This window comes from Mastomys coucha, unplaced genomic scaffold (assembly GCF_008632895.1).
Source record: "Mastomys coucha isolate ucsf_1 unplaced genomic scaffold, UCSF_Mcou_1 pScaffold14, whole genome shotgun sequence".
Classification (NCBI taxonomy): Eukaryota; Metazoa; Chordata; class Mammalia; order Rodentia; family Muridae; genus Mastomys; species Mastomys coucha.
In genome coordinates this window covers 52,769,941-52,779,496 of record NW_022196896.1, presented here as the reverse complement: position 1 = coordinate 52,779,496, position 9,556 = coordinate 52,769,941, and the positions used below count along the sequence as shown (strand labels likewise).

Sequence of the window (9,556 nt, the reverse complement as noted above, 5' to 3'; positions counted from 1 at the left end):
AAAAAAAAAAAAAAAAAAAAAGAAAATTCAAAATGAAAATGCCAACAGCTTTGGTGTCTAGACAGCCTCTGATCCTCATGTGTGGTGGCTTCTATGTGTCTTCAGCAGGCAGAAAGACTCTGTTCCTTTATGTTTCTTGTAGAAGGGCACAGTGTTCATGTCTTTTTTTTTTTGGTTTTTCGAGACAGGGTTTCTCTGTGTAGCCCTGGCTGTCTTGGAACTCACTCTGTAGACCAGGCTGGCCTTGAACTCAGAAATCCACCTGCCCCTGCCTCCCAAGTGCTCAGATTAAAGGCGTGCGCCACCATCCCCAGGCAGTGTTCATGTCTTAATCACTTATTCAAAGACTCTGGTGTGTGTGTGTGTGTGTGTGTGTGTGTGTGTGGCTGTAGGTCAGAGGACAGTCTTGGTTGTCATTCCTCAGGAGTTGTTTTTTAAGACAGTCTTTCATTTAGCTTAAAGCTAGCCAGCAAGCCCCAGGGAGCTGACAATCTTTGCCTCCCCAGCTCTGGGATTACAAAATGTGCCACCATGCCATACATTTTCTTTCACACGGGTTCTGAAGATCAAAGTCAGGTCCTATGCTTGCATGGCAAGCACTTTATCTTTCCAGCCTGAGGCTCAACCTCTTAAAACCAAGGAGCGTGAGAATGATTTGCTGAATTAATCCCAAAAATTTCAGGGACTACACAGACCATAGAAAGCGTTTTTCAGAATTGAAGACCCTAGCTTCTGGCCTCTATACTGCTCTTCCCTCACTGTCTACAGCTAGTAAACCAATGGTTTTTAGCTCCATACTTGCTACTCGAGAGTCAGCACGTCTGTTTCCTCTTTTCTACATTCTTTGTGAAATATCAACTCAGACTCTTTCTTCATGCTCTCATCTCCTTTGGCTAAGTTTACTCATAATTGGACTTTTAGTCTGCAGGGCAGATTCCTAGGCAAACCCCTGTCTCCCTGAAAAACAAATGCAGACAAACAATCCCTAAGGGTAACAACTGTGAATTGGGAGCCCATTCACTGTTCTTTCATAGGACCCGCCCTTGAGCTGGAAAGAATGCCTACTTCAATAATAGCCACCTGTTTAACTGGGAGGTGATCTCCTCTGTAGAACATAATAACACTGCTCATATTTTTATTCCATAAAGCATGAGATGGCCAGGCGGTGGTGGCGCATGCCTTTAATCCCAGCACTTGGGAGGCAGAGGCAGGCGGATTTCTGAGTTTGAGGCCAGCCTGGTTTATAGAGAAAGTTCTAGGACAGTGAGGGCTACACAGAGAAACCCTGTCTTGAAAAAAAAAAAAAAAAAAAAAAAAGAAAGAAAGAAGAAGCATGAGATGATTGCCTTTCTTCTAGGAATTTGCAATCTAGTTATAGAAAATGAAGTATGTAGAAAGCCAGTTGTCAAAGACCAGCTTTGACACCACAGGGTAAACTGAGTCACACATTGAGGTGTGGCATCTGCAATTGAGGTCATTTCTGAAAGCAGCTGATGGGGTCAGCACTAAGAGGGGCTGATGGGAGTTGGTCCAGATAGCAACCGACAGGGGCTGTCTATATCAGCCAGCAAATAGAGAAAAGAAAAGGAGAAAAATCAAACACACACACACACACACACTCACAGTGGTTGATGAAAAAGCAGTCAACCTTTTTCCTTTTATATCCCCAAAGACAAAGTTTTTCTATTTAGAAGAAAAAATACCTCACAGACACAGTTACATATTTTCTGGAAACAATCACCACAAAGACATATCCCTCAAAAACAGATTAAAATCATCACATGAGAGGAAATTGCAGCAGGATTTATTATGTCTTTCTTTTTTGAAACTTATATCTAACTAAGCAACTCTAGTCTATCTTACTTTCTACAAGCTCATTGTAACCCCTAGGCCATAATTCTCTTGTCATAGATGAACAAAGTTTAAGCAGGTCCAATCTATAGCAGCAAGTTTCCACTCATGCTTGCTCGACAGTAGCCTGCACTTACCAAGGAACAGATTATCTGCTTTACATCTTATTATTGATGTCCCGATCAGCTAGACTGGCTAACCATTTGTTCTCTCTTATTATTCTCAGATTTGTTTATTCTTTATTCATAACCTTTCTATTCCATGGTGCTCTTCAAAAACCTGTTATCACATCCCAACATCACAAAATCAAGGAACTCAGGCCCCACCTAGAGTGAATGCTTTCTTTGGTCATTAATTGTCCCAAGCCTACTTTTCTTGCTCCTATAATTACATGCTTGCAATGCATGAACGCTCACTGACTCCTTTCTCTAACTTGTGCAGCTCTTGCCAGTGTATGAGGAAGGGGCACATTCTGTTCTTAATTCTAACTTTAAACTTTCTATCAATTATCTTAACTTTCCAAAATTATTTAAGTCAAGCTAATTTCCTAAAACTACTTAAATCAAATCAGGAATTCCATAAAATCATGAATTCATCTAATCAGCATTATCTTAAGAACTTTTTCAGCTTCACGTCGATCTGCAGGAAACTCACCCAACAGAGTGGGTGATCCCCCAGGAAGTAATCACACCAGGCTGTAGGCAGTGAGGGTCCCCCAGTATCCACTCACACCAAATCAGTGAGGAGTATGACAATGACAAGCATGAGAAGGCACATCAGTAGCAGGAAGCAATCCTGGAACAAAGCCTCTAGGGCCACAGCCTTTGCATTGTAGCTGAGCAAGACAGTGAGCTGTCTCCAGGGAGCTCATTTGCCCACTGTAGCTCCTGCAGGGCACCCAACAGCCAACAGTAAAAACAAAACAAAAGAAAACCTATGCACAATAATACAGCTAAAAACTATGTGATAAATAAGTGTACTGGTGGGTTTTGTGTGTCAACTTGACACAGGCTGGAGTTATCCCTGAGAAGGGAGCTCCAGTTGGGAAAGTGCTTCCATGAGATCTAGCTGTGGGGCATTTTCTCAATTAGTGATCAAGGGGGTAGGGCCCCTTGTGGGTGGTGCCATCCCTGGGCTGGAAGTCTTGGGTTCTAAAAGAGAGCAGGCTGAGAAAGCCAGGGGAAGCAAGCCAGTAAGGAACATCCCTCCATGGCCTCTGCATCAGCTCTTGCTTCCTGACCTGCTTGAATTCCAGTCCTGACTTCTTTTGGTGAAATATGGAAGTGTAAGCTGAAGAAACCCTTTCCTCCCCAACTTACTTCTTGGTCATGATGTTTGTACAGAATAGAAACCCTGACTAAGACAATAAGAATGTATAAAGATACCAAGCAGTGGAGGCACATGCCTTTAATCCCAGCACTTGGGAGGCAGAGCCAGGCAGATTTCTGAATTCAAGGCCAGCCTGGTCTACAGAATGAGTTCCAGGACAGCCAGGGCTATTCAGAGAAACCCTGTCTTGGAAAAAAAAAGAAAAAAGAAAAAAGAAAAAAGAATGTATAATGAAGAGTGACAGCTGAAGCAAATGGAGGAGTTGCCATGGGGAATTTGAGATTTGATTGTTTAGATGTTGGTGTTGCCATGGGCTATGGAAGAGGGCAGAGGATGATATTCTAGGAAGGGAGAGCAAAATAAACAATAATATGGATATTGGGGATGAGGAGGCTGGAGAGATGGCTCAGCAGTTAAGAATGATTGCTGCTTTTCTGTTGGACCTGAGTTTGGATTCCAGAGTCCATGTCAGGTGGCTTACAACTGCACATAACTCCAGCTCTGAGTGATCTAACACTGTCTCTGGCTTCCTTGGATTTGCACACATGTGGCATGTACACACTCATACATACACACACACACACACACACACACACACACACACCCTAACTTACCAACTGAATAATCCTTAAGGAAAAGTGGGATGAGCCTTAAAATGTATAAAATTGACCAGACACAGACATGGGGCATGGAGAAGGAAATCACAGATGGAGATCATTAAAAGAATGAAGCTTAGGAAAGAATGCTGTGTGTGGTAAGATTTTAGCTTGATTCTGAACGAAATGAGGAACCAGTATAGTGTTCTAAGTTGATAATTACTGTATGGAGTGTTGTTGTTGGTGGTGGTGGTAGTGGTTTTGTTTCTGAGACAGAGTGCTGCTATGCTCCAGACAGACTGTTCCAGACCTGAATGGACTGGAACTCACTAAGTAAACAAAGTTAGCTTTTGCAATAGTTTGTATAGGCTCGACCCAGGAAGTGGCCTTATTAGAAGGTGTGGCCCTGTTGGAGTAGGTGTGTTACTGTGAGTGTGGACTTTAAGACCCTCATCCTAGCTGCCTGGAATCCAGTCTTCCACTAGCAGCCTTCAGAGGAAGATGTAGAACTCTCAGCTCCTCCTGTTTTAAGCCTGCCTGGATGTTGCCATGTTCCTGCTTTGATGATAATGGACTGAACCTCTGAACCTGTAAGCCAGCCCCAATTAAATACTGTCCTTTATAAGACACTTGGTCATGGTGTCTGCTCATAGCTGTAAAAACCTAACTATGACAGTCTTCTATTTGGAGTGACCCTCCTGTCTGCTTTCCACATACTAAGATTATAGGCATATGCTACCACATAATTTACTTATTTATTTATTTATGTTGGGAATGAAATCTATGACTTCACTCTAGGCGAGCACTCTACAGCTGAGCTATATTTCCAGCCATTGCGTGGGTTGTTGTTCTATTTGACTTCAAGACATCCTTTCTCCCAACTTCGGTTTTTATATAATTAACCACTGTGTTGACTTTAACCTTGGCCACACCACTTTCGAGCATTGGGGGGTTGTCCTTTGGGGTCACTGCCTTGGTTGAGTGAGCAAGTCCGGGCTGGTCTCCATGGTGATGAACTTTTTTTTTTTTTTTTTGAGAGAGACATCACCAAAGTCACACAACTGATCTCTCTCTCTCTTTTTTTTTTAAGGATTTATTTATTTATTTCATGCATATATATGAGCACACCGTAACTGTACAGATGGTTGTGAGCCTTCATGTGGTTGTTGGGAATTGAATTTTATGACCTCTGCTCACTCCAGTCATCCCCACTCTGGCCCAAAGATCTCTTTATTATCATAAGGAAGGATGTTGTAGCTGACTTCAGATGCACCAGAAAAGGGTGTCAGAACTCATTATAGGTGGTTGTGAGCCACCATGTGGTTACTGGGATTTGAACTCAGGACCTTTAGAAGAGCAGTCAGTGCTCTTACCCACTGAGCCATCTCACCAGCCCCGGTGATGAACTTCTATTTTATTGCTGCCATAGTCCACTACTGTGCCTTGTTGGTTTTATTTCTTGGGTACTTCTCAAGATCACCCACTTGCTACCATATCCATCAGTGCTACCCTGATCTAACCATCATCATCTCATCCAGACTCTGCCAGAGAGTGTTAGCCGGTCTCCTGCATCCACCCTTGCCTACATCCAATCTGTTCTCCACACTGGTGCCAATAAATTGTTTTGTTCTTCCTCAAACCATAAATCTGTTGATGTCAGTCCAGAGTTTTAAATATACAACTTCTGGTTACTCTTAAGCAAAAGGCAAAAATTTTCAATCACAGACGGCAAACTGTTAGTTCAAGTTCCTCGAGAAACAGATACTAAGATGGGATTAACTCTCAAAGGTGAGTCTCGGGAGGCACACCTGTTGAGAATGAGTGGGAGGTGGAGCATGTAGGTGAGTGTTAGACTCCCATGCAACTCTAGGGAAGAGAAAGGCAGGCTAGACAGGAAGAGGCTCAGGTTGCTGCAAAAGTTCTGAGAACACATCGGCTGGGTCACCAGGGCTCTAAGCCAATGTTGTTCCTGCTAAAGGAACTTCTTGTCTGAGAGTAGTTAACTACCAGGAATTCCTGGGCACATCTAGGTTTTGGCTGTGAATTATTAAACTGGGGCAAGTGTGAGCCAGTGTGAACACTGTAATGGATCCAGAAGGGTCACAGTTCAGATTGCTTGCTACATGTGCTTGCCTGACACGAGAGCTGAGAGGTTGGCTTTTAGGACAACAAAGCTCTGTGTGGTTTGGCCCTTGCCCATTTCCCAACCTCATCTTGTACCTACCATGAAGCCTTTGGTATTTTCATCCTAGCTAGATATGCTAATTCTTTGAATGTGAACATTAAATGTTTTCAGCCCACTTCTGAACACAAACACCAGTTGATGTTTAGTCAGCTCAGTTGAGTCTTTTCTCACAGAAGTGGTTCCTTGATTAGGGTCATGTCTCCCCTCGTACATCCTCACAGTATTAACATACTTGCTTCAGACCTCTGCTTCTGGGGCTTCTTGATGTCTGTCTTCTTTAGACTGAGATGGACTTCAGGACAGAAATGGGTCTTTTCCACTTGTGACTATTGTGCAGGGTCATCCTCTGTGCAAGACATGGACATGATTGGTCACCTGCACAAGAACAGGAGGACACTATGGCATCTGTTATCATTCCCTCATAGCAGGAGTAAGGGGGAGATCTTCAAGCTCTCATCTGAGATTACAGCCACTCTTCTCTCCCATCCGGTCCTATGTTAGCTTCAGGGGTCTCAGGAGATGCTAAACTAGAACATATAGTGTAGAACTTTTGGATGTCATAACCTATGCTGGTGTGGGACTTTTCTTCACTGCAGCTATTTGGGGTCACTAAAGCTCATTTTGGCCATGCAGCTGTCTTTGAATTTCCCTGATCCCATAGGCATCTCCTCACTCATTCTTCTCCAAGTCATTCAGAGTCATTGGCTTACCAATCTGGAATTGGATAAACCTGTTTCTTTGATGCCCTATCTGGATTCATTTCTCTCCAGGAAAAATATAGTAAATACATCCTCCCTGGCTAGGCAATGGTCTACAATAAAAATATTTTCCTTGAATTAATAAATGAATGAATGGTGCTCACTTCAGCAGCACATATACTAAAATTGGAACGATACAGAGAAGATTAGCACGGCTCCTGTGCAAGGATGACACGCAAATTCATGAAGTGTCCCATATTTTTTTAAAAAAAAAAATGAATGAATGAATGAATGAGTGAGTGAATATAAAAAAGGAGACTCAAGCCCTTTATCTGCTAGCATCTTGGGTACTTATGGCCTTATAAGCTGCTTTTTCTTCCTTGCTGATAGTTGATGATCATGCCCTTTGAAATGACATCTGTAGAGCTTGAGAAAATGTCATTAGGTTAGTGAGGGTCAAGGAGTGTTCCAAACAATGGTCCATCCAGCCGGAAGGAGCTGATGGCGCTAAAAGTATTTTAAAAGATAGCTTCTCAGATATCTATTATTTGATATAGATTTAAGGAAAGACAAGCACTGGCTGGACCACTTACTAGGAACTAGGAGGAAGTTGAGCTTGGATTTGCAGATTGGTTTTCTTATCTGCTTGTCTTTTTCTCCCCGTTTGTTGAGATGGGGTCTTATTATGTAGCTCTAGCTGGCCTGGAGTTTGCTATGTAGATCCAAATTGCAGTCACCCTCTTACCTGAGCTTCTCAAATACTAGGATCATAAACATGTGTCTAGCCAAGACAGACTCCTACCTAATGCCAAGGTCTAATAATAATAATAAGACTGCAGCTCACATGAGAGGTCTGAAGTCCATTGAATATCTGTGAGGGACCTGTGGTGACAGCCATGTCTCAGGAGTTGTTGGTTAAGGAGGAAGGACACCTCGCCCTCTCTGCTCTGGAGGGACTAAACCATGATAACCATGGAGTGAAGGAAAATGCTCACTTGGAACCTACTATGCAAAGCAGATAGAGTTGCTAGCATAAAGGCAAAATTGGAATGGGAGCTGACAGATGGAAAATTATGGCATCAGAAGTGATGGGAAGCTTTTAAAGGGTGGTAGGGAAAAAAAACATTATGGCAAGAATTTTTGGAACCTTTGGAGAGTACCCATCAAAGTTGTTGGGGCCTGTGGCTTTGGGCATGTACAAAATTAATTATGCCAGTGCACAGAGGGGTAAAAGTGGAAGGTGCGACAGTAGAGTGTGGTAAGTCTATGCACCAAGGGAGACACAAAGCAGAAGCTGAGAGCTCAGTACCAGTAACTGTAGTAACAGGGTAGCAAGAGAAGCTTTGCTGCTGTATATACAATTTATGTGTCTTTGGTGCCCTATCTGGACTCATTTCTCTCCAGGAAAAATATAATAAATACATCCTCCTTGGCTAGGCAATGGTCTATGATCAAAATATTTTCCTTGAATGAATGAATGAATGAATGAATGAGTGAGTGAGTGAATGTATTGTTATATCTCTTTTCATGGACTGTATGCATTTCTGGACTACAGTGTGCTGCTTCAATACCCGCATGCCATCTGTAATGATCAAATGAGGGAAATGAGTATAGCCACCTCCTTACATTTCTACCACTTTATTGGACGAGGAAGCTTTAAGTCCCCTTCTTCTGTTTTTTTTTTTATAGAACATGGTATGAATTCTGTCAACAGTTGTCGCTGCTATGCAGAAGATTGGGACTGTTCCTTCCTACCTTATTTGGGTGTCTTTTTCTGACCTTTCTCCCTCCTGCCCCTCCATACACTGTTCCTGGTCCCTCCTGACTCTAGTTTTTCTCTCCATGTATAAATACTTTTTGGGCTACTTTATTGGGTTCTTATATCTACCACTCATCTTCACCCTAATCTCTTCTGCCCACCCCTAACACTAGGTATGGGAAAAAGAAGCTTAGAGAGGGAAGGGTGTATAGGCCTCTTTAGACTAGTTCCTGCTGATTTGGGGCATCATGTTCCTGCCGATTGATTTGGGGCCTCATGTTCCTTGGGGCAAGTCCAGTCTTCATCGTCAGGATATCCCCCAACCAAGCCATAAAACAGCAATAACAAGCAGCAGCGGAAACCACCAGCAGCCAGGGGAGCAGCAGTGCCGCGGGCCCTTTCAGAGCTCTCTCATCTATACCCTCTCCAGAGTTCCTAGAGCTTCAAACTCATTTCTGTCTGCAGCTGGCAAGAACCACACCCCTCCTAGAGCATGAGACATTCCTAGTGAGTGGCCGTGGACAATCTGAATCAGCCTGTATCCTATACCTAGGATTAAAACAAAAGCATACGCATATAAGATCACTGGGTTTTAAAGGAAACCATAATTCTCTCTCCAGGTGCAGAATTTGTCTTACTGTGCGTAGCTCATTTCTTTTGCCACAGTGTTCTCCAGCTTAATTCATAGTACCACAAATGATAGGACCCCACCTGCTTCTCAGTACTAGATAGTATTCCACCATTGATATGTATGTCATTTAGAAGAGAAGTTCCTAGCAGGCTCAGAGAAAAAGAGTTAAGGTGCATTAGGGCTTACCCAGAAATTCAGAGTGAACTTCTAAGAACCAAGAGAAATGCTCAGTACAGAGTCAAACATAATGAATAAAGTCCAGGTGGGGTAGTGCAGCTTTAATCCCAGGAGGTAGAGGCAAAGAGATCACTTGAGTTTGACCACCTCGTCTACATAGTGAGTTGCAAGCCAGACATAGCTATATAATGAGCACTTGTCTAAAATCAAATAAATCAGAACAAAAAAAAAATAATGTATAAGAATGAGGCAAGTTAGCCGGGCAGAGGTGGCGCACGCCTTTAATCCCAGCACTTGGGAGGCAGAGGCAGGCAGATTTCTGAGTTCGAG

General features: G+C 43.0%; 1 non-coding gene and 1 pseudogene across 2 annotated transcripts in view; both read left to right on the top strand.

Annotated features, from left to right (window-relative positions):
- Window positions 1-6,815: 6,815 nt before the first annotated feature.
- Window positions 6,816-6,922, top strand: LOC116089518. Its single transcript, XR_004118324.1, has one exon. It is a non-coding gene; the product is annotated as a U6 spliceosomal RNA (small nuclear RNA).
- Window positions 6,923-7,786: 864 nt separating this feature from the next.
- Window positions 7,787-9,556, top strand: part of LOC116089392 — a 6,758-nt pseudogene continuing 4,988 nt past the window's right edge. Inside the window, exon 1 of the transcript XR_004118311.1 lies at window positions 7,787-7,917. The product of XR_004118311.1 is annotated as a V-type proton ATPase subunit G 1 pseudogene (transcript). The remainder of the gene's footprint in view (window positions 7,918-9,556) is intronic.